At 46.3% G+C, this 12381-nt stretch overlaps 1 pseudogene; it reads right to left on the bottom strand.

Moving 5' to 3' along the window:
• Positions 1-3512: 3512 nt before the first annotated feature.
• Positions 3513-3966, bottom strand: LOC129036919 (large ribosomal subunit protein eL27-like; annotated as a pseudogene).
• Between the last annotated feature and the right edge of the window lie 8415 nt (positions 3967-12381).

The following is a 12381-nucleotide window of genomic DNA, read 5'->3' as shown; positions in this document are numbered from 1 at the left end:
GAGTACATTTAAACCACGAAAGATAGAAAAAGGCTTTGTTTTTGCTTCCAGAGAGGTTAAGTGAGCGAGCACAGGGTGAGATGGCTTATGAGAGTAGGATTTGTTTCTAATTCGTTTTGTTTAATACTTAACTAGATTGAGACATAGCACTTTGTATGTTCTGAGAAACAAGGCTCATATTTCTTTGACCTTTCCTACCTACAGAGGAGGCTTCCCACTCTGCTGCTTGTCCCCATCCCGCTTTCCTATCTGGCCAGCACACTGCTATGTCCAGAAAGCTAGCTCTGAGACATCCCTGGAATTTAATAAGCTCTCATGGATGCCACGTGCTTTTCAGATGTTTTGCTTCTTTGGTGTTTGTATTAAATTCCCAAGTAGTAGTTGTGACCATAGAGTTTAGCAGCTTCTCATCTTATTTTCCACATTTGTTTAGCTCTTGTACTTTTGGTGGACTTAGCTGTCTCTCACTCTTGATTTTGCTTGTTCCTTGATGTCCAGGTGAGGGCATGGAGGGACTTGGGGAGTAAAGAGTGGAACATTCTCCGTCCAGTGTGAAACAGGATGGGGGGTCGGCTCCTATTGGGAACTAGCCCCTGTGCCTTCATGTCCCCTATCATTAAGGGAGTTGGAGGCAGAGGGGGGCCTGTCTATGGCCTGTTTTCTGGCCAGGCGTGGTGGCTCACACCTGTAATCCAGCACTTTGGGAGGCCGATCACAAGGTCAGGAGATCGAGACCATCCTAGCTAACATGGTGAAACCCCGTCTCTACTAAAAATACAAAAAAATTAGCCATGCGTGGTGGCGGGCACCTGAAGTCCCAGCTACTTGGGAGGCTGAGGCAAGAGAATGGCATGAATCCAGGAGGCAGAGCTTGCAGTGAACAGAGATCACACCACTGCACTCGAGCCTGGGTGACAGAGTGCGACTCTGTCTCAAAATAAATAAATAAATAAATAAATAAATAAAGCAAGCCTGTTTTCTGAGCCCTTCCTGTGGTCGTGTGCTGGGCTTGTGTCCCACTGTGGCTCTAGATTATTTATAAATGCATCCCTGGGGCAGGGCAATTTGGGGCTGAGCACACAGGATGCCCCTGCCCTGCTGCACAGACAAGAGCTATAGAGATGCATGGCCTTATTGGGTCCACCTTCCACACACACGTACAACACCCTGAAAAGTACTAGCATGAGGGTGGGAGAGGCAAGATCCTGTTTGTACCGTGGGTTCCAGTGTAACCGGGGATGTGTCCAAGTGCCTACACTTGAGTTTGTTGATAACCAGGCTAGCTGTGGGTAGTGCAAAATCAGTGTTTTAAATATCATATATTGAAAAGTAATTTGAGTGGTTTTGTGTCTAAAAACAGACATCTCAGCCTGTTTTGTGGTTCAGACCCAGGTTCTTTTCTTTTTAAATCCCCTATTATATTGCCTGCCCTTAGCAATTAAAGGATATGAAGTGTGTTACCATATGAAAATACTCACAGTAAGCTTTTTTCGATATATAATCTGTAGGTTCACACACATAAGCTTTTTGGACTTGTTTTTAAAAAACTTTCATTTTGCTAGCCAGTTGCATAAAGGGCTGTCTGGCCCTGAATGTTTTTATGAAATCCTGAATGGAGGACTTTTCAAATTGTCTTCGCAGAAGTCTGGGGCCCAATGAATGTTGTGCTTACTCATCCCCAGCACTGAAAGGGCACAAGCGCATGCCATTCCTGGGAAGGAAAAGAATGCAGACGGATGGCATTTCATCCCTAGACTGACCCTGAGGACTCTGCTTGGAACGCTACTGCAGTAGCCTCCGGGAGAGGATGGAAAAGACCTCTCCTCTCTCCCCAGCTGATGGGGGTGGGGTGGGGGGAAACAGTAGAGATTGGTGGGGATGGGGCAGGGGTGGACTGGGAAGGGGCACAAGGGAATGTTCTGGAGTGATGGTAGACGATAGCATTGTATATCTTTTTTTTTTTTTTTTTTTTTTTTTGAGACAGAGTCTTGCTCTGTCGCCCAGGCTGGAGTGCAGTGGCGCGATCTCGGCTCACTGCAGCCTCTGCCTCCCAGGTTCAAGCAATTCTCCCGCCTCAGCCTCCTGAGTAACTGGGATTACAGGCGCCCACCACCATGCCCGGCTAATTTTTTTGTTGTTGTTGTATTTTTAGTAGAGACAGGGTTTCACCGTGTTAGCCAGGATGGTCTCGATCTCCCGACCTCGTGATCCGCCCACCTCGGCCTCCCAAAGTGCTGAGATTACAGGCGTGAGCCACTGAGCCTGGCCAAAAAAAAAAATTTTTTTTTTTGAGACAGGATCTCATTCTGTTGCCAAAGCTGGTGTGCAGTGGTGTGACCACAGCTCACTACAGCCTTGACCTCCATTTTGTAGAAATGGAGTCTCACTATGTTGCCCAGGCCGGTCTTGAACTTCTGAGCTTGGGTGATCCTCCTGCCTTGTCCTCCAAGAGTGGTGGGTTTGGAGGTATGAGCCACCGTGCCGGGTTCTGGCTCTCTGAAGCCAGACTGCCTGAGTCTGAACCCCTGCTTTGCAGCTTACAAACTAGGATAACATCCCTCCATCTCCATTTGCTCATCAGTAAAATGGCACCATGCCCAGAACCCACCTCACTGGAGAGTCGGAGGGTTAAGGATAAGTGTCTATTATAATGTAAATATTCAATACATGGAGCTATTATTATCTATGTGTGTGGTCATTTACATACATCATGTAAACAGAGGGATGTGTGTGTGTGTGCATGTGTGTGTCTGTGTGTGTTTAAACTTAATCTCCACCCCAGGAACAATTAACATTTGAAGTATCCTAAACAGGAACCCAGGTTCCAAAGGTGGCTACATAAGCACTTCAAATGTTTTCAAAATCTATCCCAGAAGGTTTGTTGAGCAGCACATGGAATGTTAAAAATCATCTTTCAAAAGTGCAATGAGCGGGTACTTGAGGTATGTGGTTGGCTAGAAATATCAAAGAGGCCTCACTCTCACCTACAGGATATACAAATCCATCAGGCCCAGCAGTATAAATGCATCAGAGCAGAGCACAAGGCCTAAAAACCCTCCACATCACCAGACGGACTGCAGGGTTAGCTGGTCCTGCTGTCTCGTTGCATCTTTTTGTTTTTGTTTTGAAACTGGGTCTTACTCTGTCACCCAGGCTGGAGTGCAGTGGCGCAGTCATGGCTCACTGCAACCTCCACCTCCCAGACTCAAGTGATCCTCCCACCTCAGCCTCCCTAGTAGCTGGGACTACAGGGGCGTGCTACCGTGCCCGGCTAATTTTTGTATTTTTAGTGGAGACAGGGTTTTGCCATATTGCCCAGGCTGGTCTCTAACTCCTGAGCTCAAGTGATCCACCTGCCTCGGCCTTCCAAAATGCTAGGATTATGGGTGTGAGCCACCACGCCCAGCCTGTATCTAACTTAAGAGTAAAACTTTCATGAAAGGTATTGTGTGGAGGCCTGAGGACACGGAGTGGGAATCCTCCACAGAGTCTAAGAACAGGGAATATGACTATTTTTTTTTCTTTTGAATTTTTAATGACCAAAACAAAACATCTAAAACCGCAGCTTCTGGAAGAACCACTTGTTCTTGCCTGTCTTATATCTCTCTTCAAACTTGACCTTGGCCTCTCGTCGGGCCTTGCGTTTAAGAGCAGGGTCTCTAAAGACATCCTTATTGATGACAGTTTTGTCTAAAGGGATAAGATATCCACAGAATACCTTGTGGCCATCAGGTGATTGTAGTTATAAACTTTCACAAAAGACTTGATCTTTGACCTCTTGGAGATCTTCTTGCCCATGGCAGCTGTCACTTTGAGGGGAGAGCAGTCAATTCCAGCCACCAGAGCATGGCTGAAGGGGCAATCTGAAGTGCCATCGTCGTTGCTCTTCACAATGACGGCTTTGCGTCCAGAGTAGCGTCCAGCCAGGACAAGCACCACCTTCCCAGGTTTCATGAATTTGCCCATTTTGGCAGCAACCACTTGGGCCTACAGCAAAAAGGCGGAAATTTTGGGCTGTTAACAAAAGTCCAAGGCTCCCGCTGTCATTGTAAAACACCACTGCTGGGAAGGTGGTGGTGATGGAAGCAGGGAGCTATAGCCCTGCCTGCCTCTAACTGCCAGAAGCTACTGACACCAGAAGGACATCACCATTGCCGAATGGCCAAGTTGACTTAGGTCAATCTATGATATCCTACCAGATTTACTGGAAATTCTATCATAATTACATTATAGTTGATTTACTGGATATTCATGGTTATATCTGGGGGCCTCCTTGCTCATTCCTTAGAGCTGTGCGGGAGCCCAGGGCATATGAATTCTGCTGGTGGCCTTCTGTGCACCATGGCTGCTGCCTAGGAGCTCTTTGCCTGAGGTCTATATGTCTTAGTTTGGATTCTCCCAGAAGCAGGCTCTGGATCAAGGATTTGGGTGCAAGTGGTTTATCTGGGCAGTGTTCCCAGGTACCACTGTGAAATGATGGGGAACGGAGAAAGGGAAAACAAAGAATAACGAATACAGTGAGGAACGAGTGATTACTGTGGGCAACTGGGGCCAGCCCCCTGGGGACCCCCAAGAGACCGTGTGGAGCATGTTTGGAATAGTCCCACAGGAGAGTGAGGAAGTTGGGGTACTGACAACAACTCCTCTCCCCACTAGTTGAGGGCGGGTTGCTCCTGGGAATCTGTTGGTGTGTGCAGGGACTGCCAGAGATGTGGGCAAGGGACCGCCTACTGCAGTCCATGGGGTCCGCTGGGAGATGGACAGCCTTCCTGCCACAGCAAGTTTGGGGACAGCATCTCTGACAAAGCCTCCAAGCCAGGCACCTGGCTGGCTTGGTCTAGCCTAGCCAAGCACACTGTGTAACAATCCCCCACCCAGGGGCCAGGCCTCTGCAACATGAGGTAATGCCCAAATTGTATATATGTATATATATATTTTTTTGAGACAGAGTCTTGCTCTGATAAGACTCTAATAAATAAATAAATAATAAGAAAACAGCCAGGCACGGTGGCTCACACCTGTAATCCCAGCACTTTGGGAGGCTGAGGCAGGCAGATCACCTGAGGACAGGAGTTCAAGACCAACCTGGCCAACATGGTGAAACCCTGTATCCACGAAAAATACAAAAATTAGCCAGGCATGGTGGTGGGTACCTATAATCCTAGCTACTCGGGAGACAGGAGAATTGCTTGAATCCGGGAGGTGGAGGTTGCAGTGAGCTAAGATCATGCCACTGCACTCCAGCCTGGGCAACGAGAGTGAGAGTCCGTCAAAAAAAAAAAAAAAAAGGTATCATGGCTAGTTCAGGGCCTTGTCTTTTTAAAGCAATTGTGTCAACAGGCTATCATTTTTTAGTCAAGGCAGAATTTTTAAATGTGGGGCTGATAATTTTCGGTTTCCACAAATTCTAAGTAATAGTCTCCCTCTTTTTCTCTGAGGCAGCTACAGCTTCTTACCTTTTTTATTTTAAAAGGGATTACAGTGGCTCATGCCTGTAATTCCAGCACTTTGGGAGGCCAAGGCAGGTGGATCACTTGAGGTTGGCAGTTTGAGACCAACCTGGCCAACATGGCAAAACCCCACCTCTACTAAAAAATACAGGCCAGACACAGTGGCTCACGCCTGTAATCCCAGCACTTTGGGAGGCCTAGGCGGGTGGATCACGAGGTCAGGAGATCGAGACCATCCTGGCTAATATGGTGAAACCCCATCTCTACTAAAAAATACAAAAAAATTAGCCGGGTGTGGTGGCGGGCGCCTGTAGTCCCAGCTACTTGGGAGGCTGAGGCAGGAGAATGGTGGCGGAGCTTGCAGTGAGCCATTGAGCCACTGCACTCCAGCCTGGGCGACAGAGTGAGACTTGTCTCAAAAAAAAAAAAAAAAAATTAGGGGCCGCACACAATGGCTTTTGCCTGCAATCCCAGCACCTTGGGAGGCTGAGGTGGGTGGATAACCTGAGGTCAGGAGTTTGAGACCAGCCTGGCCAACATGGTGAAACCCCGTCTCTACTAAAAATATAAAAAAATTAGCCAGGCGTGGTGGTGGATGCCTGTAATCCCAGCTACTCCGGAGGCTGAGGCAGGAGAATTGCTTGAACCCAGGAGACGGAGGTTGCAGTGAGCTAATATGGTGCCACTGCACTCCAGCCTGGGTGACAGAGTGAGACTCTGTCTCAAAAAAAAAAAAAAAAAAAATTAGCCAGGCGTGGTGGTGCATGCCTTCCTGTAGTCCCAGCTACTCAGGAGGCTGAGGCAGGAGACTCCCTTGAACCTGGGAGGCAGAGGTTGCAGTGAGCCAAGATTGTGCCACTGCACTCCAGCCTGGGCAACACAGTGAGACTCCATTTCCAAAAAAAAAATATATATATATATATGTGTATATATATATGTATATATATGTGTATATATATATGTATATATATGTGTATATATATATATGTGTGTGTATGTATGTATATATATATGTATATATATATGTGTGTGTATATATATATATATAAGATTCCCAATTCCCAACATTTAACCATTTTGAACCAATACGACACTGCCAACATTTGACCACTCTTTACTACAAAAATGACATTTTCATGTGGTTCAAATTAAACATATGAATCTGAGGTGGGGCAGGGGTATTGTTTATACCACATCTCTTTATCTTGCTTTTCTCAGTCTGCATTGTCTCATGGAAATTGCTCTGAATTGAGGTGGAGTTCTAATACATTTATTTATTTATTTATTTATTTATTTTATTTTATTTTATTTTTTTTTTTGAGACAGGATCTTGCTCTGGCACCCAGGCTGGATTGCAGTGGTACAATCAGGGCTCACTGCAGCCTCAACTTCCCAAGCTCCAGCGATCCTCCTACCTCGGCCTCCTGAATAGCTGGGACTACAGACGCACACCAGCACGCCTGGCTCGTTTTAGTATTTTTAGAAGAGACGGGGTTTCACCATGTTGCCCGGGCTGGTCTTGAACTCCTGAAGTCAAGCAATATCCCCCTCCTCGGCCTCCCAAAGTGCTGGGATACAGGCATGAGCCCCCGCACCCAGCCTCTAGTGCATTTTTCCACGGCTTCTCAAAGGGCACGTGCAGGGAATTGTGACAGTCTTGTCTCAGGCCCATTCCTCACTAACGCTTTCAGCTCCCTCCTACCTCAACAGAAACTGCCTGATTTCTCCCCAGTCCTGCTTGTGGGCTGCCTGTGCCTCCCCTTTATGAAGGGGCATCATTTTTAGATTCCCAAAGCCTGGGGGCCATGTCTAAAATGCCCTTCCTATTTCTACCAGGGAATCGAGTTTCATCCTGTCTTGAGGCTTCTGGGTATGGGGCTGATTTTCCAGAACTCTTGAAGATTTGACCCACACCGCCCCTTGCTTCACAGGAAATGGCAAAACTAACTAGATGATTATGTGATTGAATCCTTAATGTGGAGTTTTTATAAAATTAAAAAAAAAAAACCCGTACAACTCCTTGAATATACAAAGCACCTCTACATTCATCTCAGTTCAAGAAGTCCTGCCAAGCCTTTGAAGCACAGTAACATTCTCAAATGTGCAGCACCACCCCCAAATCGTTCACACTACAGAACACTGTTCAGGAAAGAAACGTTTCGTGATTTTTTTTTAAAAAATGAATGAAAAGCCAAGAAATTAAACAGCCTCTGTTTATGGTAGGTGGTAAGAAAAATGTAACGTAACACATACCATTCCCTGCCTTTTGCATAACCAGTTTGATGCATAGTTCTACTGTGCGAGCAGATTCAAAACTTGCTGGTTTTCTTCCTAATAACATAGCACATGCCAGGGAATAAGGGCTCAGTGTGTTCTAGGCACAAGGAGAACTTATTCTGGACTGACTCAAGCAGAAAGGAGCCAAATTGTCAAGACAAAGAGCAGCTTAGACACGTGAATTCCAGCGCGACAGCCACGGCTGCTCCGTTCAGAGATGTAGTTCTGTGGTTAGGCCCCAACGGCTCGCATTTTTGGGTACTCCTCTGCTTAAATCAGGTGGTCGAAGGTATTTGTGGCTCTCAGAAAGGACAGGCTGGGGAGAGGGAAGTTGTCCCGCAGCTGTAAGTTTCTTTGAGGCCTGTCTTTCCATTTTGGCTGCTGGCCAAATATTCATTTTAACTAGGGACCTACTGTAGGACACAGAAGTGACTGCCCTGGCGTGGTAGCCCTGCTGTCTAATTTTCACTCAGTAAATACATGCTGAAGAAGCTAATTCAGGAGGGTGAATTTAAACCATTAGGTTCGAGATTTGTTATATTATTATAAAAAATCATCTTTAATATTTGTAGATAGAGCCACAATCAGAGATAAAAAGGGCAGTTTGGACCAGGCATGGTGGCTCATGCCTGTAATTCCAGCACTTTGAGAGGCCGAGGTGGGAGATTGACTAAGGCCAGGAGTTCGAGACCAGCCTAGGCAACATAGTGGGACCCCATCACTACAAAAACAAAAACAAAATTAGCTGGGTGCAGGCCTGTAGTCCCAGCTACTCCAGGAACTGTGAGGTGGGAGGACCGCTTGAGTCCAGGAGATCGAGGCTGCAGTGCACAGAGATCGCACCACTGCACTCCAGCCTGGGGGACAAAGCAAAACCCTGTCTCCCAAAATAAAAACCAATAAAAAAATAGATGAAAGGGCAGTTTTATTAATAAAGAAGATAGGAAAGAAACTCCTCCCGAACCCTGCGGATCTAACTGAGCACTGTCAAGGGAGGCTGTGGCTCCAGCTCCTCTCTCTGCACCAGTCCAGGCTCCATGGCCCATGGCCCACCATTCTCCTGCAGTCCTACCTGTTCCAGGGGAAGTCTCGGCCTCCTTCTCCCCACACCCAGGCCCTATACCTGTGCCCCCCACCCTCCCAATCCCCCCCTCCATTATCCCTCAGGAGCCTTTTGCTTTCTATTATGTTCTGTCTCCCAGTCCTTTGGTCTCTACAGACCCCACCCATTCAATGTGCCCTGGTCTAGCCTATCTCAAAACAAAATGAATGCCTGGATCCTACCTTCCTCTTCAAGCTACACTCCCCACCCCTATTCCCTGTCTTCACCAGCCTGACAAACTTATTATTTATTTATTTATTTATTTATTTATTTTAAGAATAATGTAGCCAGACGCTGTGCCTCATGCCTGTAATCCCAGCACTTTGGGAGGCTGAGGCTGGTAGATCACCTGAGGTCAGGAGTTCAAAACCAGACTGGCCAACATGATGAAACCCTGTCTCTACTAAAAATACAAAATTAGCCGGGTGTAGTGCTGCATGCCTGTAATCTTAGCTATGTGGGAGGCTGAGGCAGGAGAATTGTTTGAACCTAGTGGGTGGAGGTTACAGTGAGCCAAGATTGTGTCACTGCACTCGAGCCTGGGCAATGAGAGTGAAACTCTGTCTCAAAAAAATGATAATAATAATATTTTTTATGTGTTTATTTTTAGAGATGGGGTCTTGCTATGTTGCGCAGGCTGTACTTGAACTCTTGGGCTCAAGGGATCTTCCCAGCCTCCTGAGTAGGTGGGACTACAGACATGCATCATCGCGCTTGGCCAGCCAAACTCCTTAAAGCAGTGGTCCCCAACCTTTTTGGCACCATGGACTGATTTCTGAGAAGACAATATTTCCACAGACCAAGGAGGAGCGGGGGTTGGGGTGGATGGTTTTGGGATGAAACTGTTCCACCTCAGATCATCAGGCATTAGTTAAGATTCTCATAAGGAGTGTGTAACCTAGATCCCTTGCTTGCACAGTTGACAATAGGGTTCCCGCTCCTATGAGAATCTAATGCTGCTGCTGATCTGACAGGAGGCGGAGCTCAGGCAGTAATGCTCCATCACCCACCCCCCACCTCCTGTTGCGCGGCCCGGTCCCTAATAGGCCACGGGCTGGGGGTGCCTTAAAGAGTCACCTTCATTTGAGTTTTCACTGACCCGTGTCACACTCACTTGTCAGTCCACTCCAGGCCACCAAACCCAAAGGACAGTGTTCAGGACAAGTTCTCAGCTTCTCTATCAATTAGAACTGAGTGTGACAAGCCAGGAAGGAGAGAACAGACACGGCAAGGCTCCTGTCAACGTCTGTCAGACCCAGCTTGGCTCCCTCTGTGGCCAGCTCTGTGGGCCACTGCCTTCTTGAACGCCTCTCTTCTCCTGATCTCCATGATCTTGTACTTCGGGGCTTCCTTTCCGTCCCTCTGGCTGCTCCTTCTCGCCCTCCCTGGGAGAATAGTCTTTCTCCTGCCCTCCGTCGGTCTCTGTTCACTCTTCTTTTTTTTTTTTTTTTTTTGAGACAGAATTTCACTCTTGTTGCCCAGGCTGGAGTGCAGTGGTGCCATCTCAGCTCACGCAACCTCCGCCCCCCAGGTTCAAGTGATTCTCCTGCCTCAGCCTCCCGAGTAGCTGGGATTACAGGGATGCGCCACCACACCCGGCTAATTTTGTATTTTTAGTAGAGACAGGGTTTCTTCATGTTGGTCAGGCTGGTCTTGAACTCCCCCCAACCTCAGGTGATCCACCTGCCTCAGCCTCCCAAAGTGCTGGGATTACAGGCGTGAGCCACCCCGCCTGGCTGTGTTCACTCTGAATCCTCTTCCTGGGGGAGGTGGCCTTCATTATTTCGTGTGCACAGATGACCTCCAAATTCTTACCTCCTGCCTATACACAGATGACCAACAAATCTCATCTCCTGCTTCGACCCATATCACAATACTCGAATGTCTAAAAGCACTGCAAACTCAACACATCCAAAATTAAACTCATTTTATTCTCTCCAAACTGGCTTCTCCTTCAGAACTCTGTGTCTTATAAAATGTGTGTGCCGTTCGCTCAGTTGTCTAAGCTAGAGATCTGGGAACTGTTCTAGATGTCTTGTTTCCCCTCACTCCCTAGCCCTAATTGACCCCCAAGGTTCACTGAGTCCTTCCACTTCTCTCCATTGCACTGTCACCACCCTGCACCCTGCCGTCCTGTGCTGTCACCTGGACTCCTTTATCAACTTCTCTGATCACATCCTTCCTGTTTCTCTCCAATCTGAGCCCCACTTTGCAGCCAGAATCTTTCTAAAATGCCAACCAGATCATGCCACTTACATACAATTCTTTAAGTCCTCTAGTTGCCCTTAGGATAAATATGACTCCTCAGCCCCTCAGGTCCCAGCCTAATAGGACCCTTCATCACTAGGCCCCTGCCTGCTTCCACATAAGAAAAGCAATGATTAGAAAAAGCTTGAGAAAGGAACCCAAGGATAGAAGCTATGTTGCATTGTTCAGCATCAGTTTTCAGGGAAGTGAAGGGGGTCTCATGGTAAAGCAATGTAATCAGACCTTGGCTTTGACCTTGTACTTTATCTCAACTTTTATATTAACATAATACTACTTTTATTATAAATCTTTTATCTAGTTTATTGCAGCATTATTTATAATAGCAAAGACTTAGAACTAACCCAAATGCCTATCATGATAGACTGGATAAAGAAAATGTGGCACATATACACCATGGAATACTATGCAGCCATAAAAAAGAATGAGATAATCTCCTTTGCAGGGACTTGGATGAAGCTGGAAACCATCATTCTCAGCAAAGTAACACAAGAACAGAAAAACCAAACACTGCATGTTCTCACTCATAAGTGGGAGTTGAACAGTGAGAATACATGGACACAGGGAGGGGAACATCACGCACTGGGGCCTGTTGGGGGTTGGGGGCAACGGGAAGAAGAGCATTAGGACAAATACCTAATACATGCGGGGCTTAAAACCTAGATGATGGATTGTTAGGTGCAGCAAACCACATGGCACATATATACCTATGTAACAAACCTGCACATTCTGCACATATATCCCGGAACTTAAAGTAAAATAATAACAATAATAAACAAACAAAAGATTTGGGAACCAAAGAACTAACTGTTGGGACCTTCAAGATGCAGACATTTAATTTTATATGTGTCAATGAAGCATGCATGAAAAAGACAAAGATGAAACAGTGTGTAGTATTAGGAAAAATTGTCAATATGACCCAGGAAAATTCACAAAAAGGAAAGAGAGAAACTGATTATTTGGTTTGTACTGAAGTGGACTGATTATGGGTTATTTATATAAACTGCCAGTCATGTCTAGTTACTCTATGGCAAAACAATGATTATCATTAAACATTAAACCATTAAAAATAAATAAATAAATATTTTATCTATTGAGAACCCCCATTTTATTTATTTGTTTATATATTTACTCTTAGAGATAGGGTCTTGTCATGTTGGCCAGGCTGGATTCAAAGTCCTGGGCTCAAGCAATCCTCCCATCTTGGCCTCCTGAGTAGCTAGGAATATAGGTATAGTCTAGCTATGCACCTGGCCAGCAAAACTTATATTGATGTCATTTCTCTTG

This window comes from Pongo pygmaeus, chromosome 4 (genome assembly GCF_028885625.2).
Source record: "Pongo pygmaeus isolate AG05252 chromosome 4, NHGRI_mPonPyg2-v2.0_pri, whole genome shotgun sequence".
NCBI lineage: Eukaryota > Metazoa > Chordata > Mammalia > Primates > Hominidae > Pongo > Pongo pygmaeus.
Note: the sequence above shows the minus strand (reverse complement) of the source record. Positions and strands in the feature narration are given on the sequence as shown.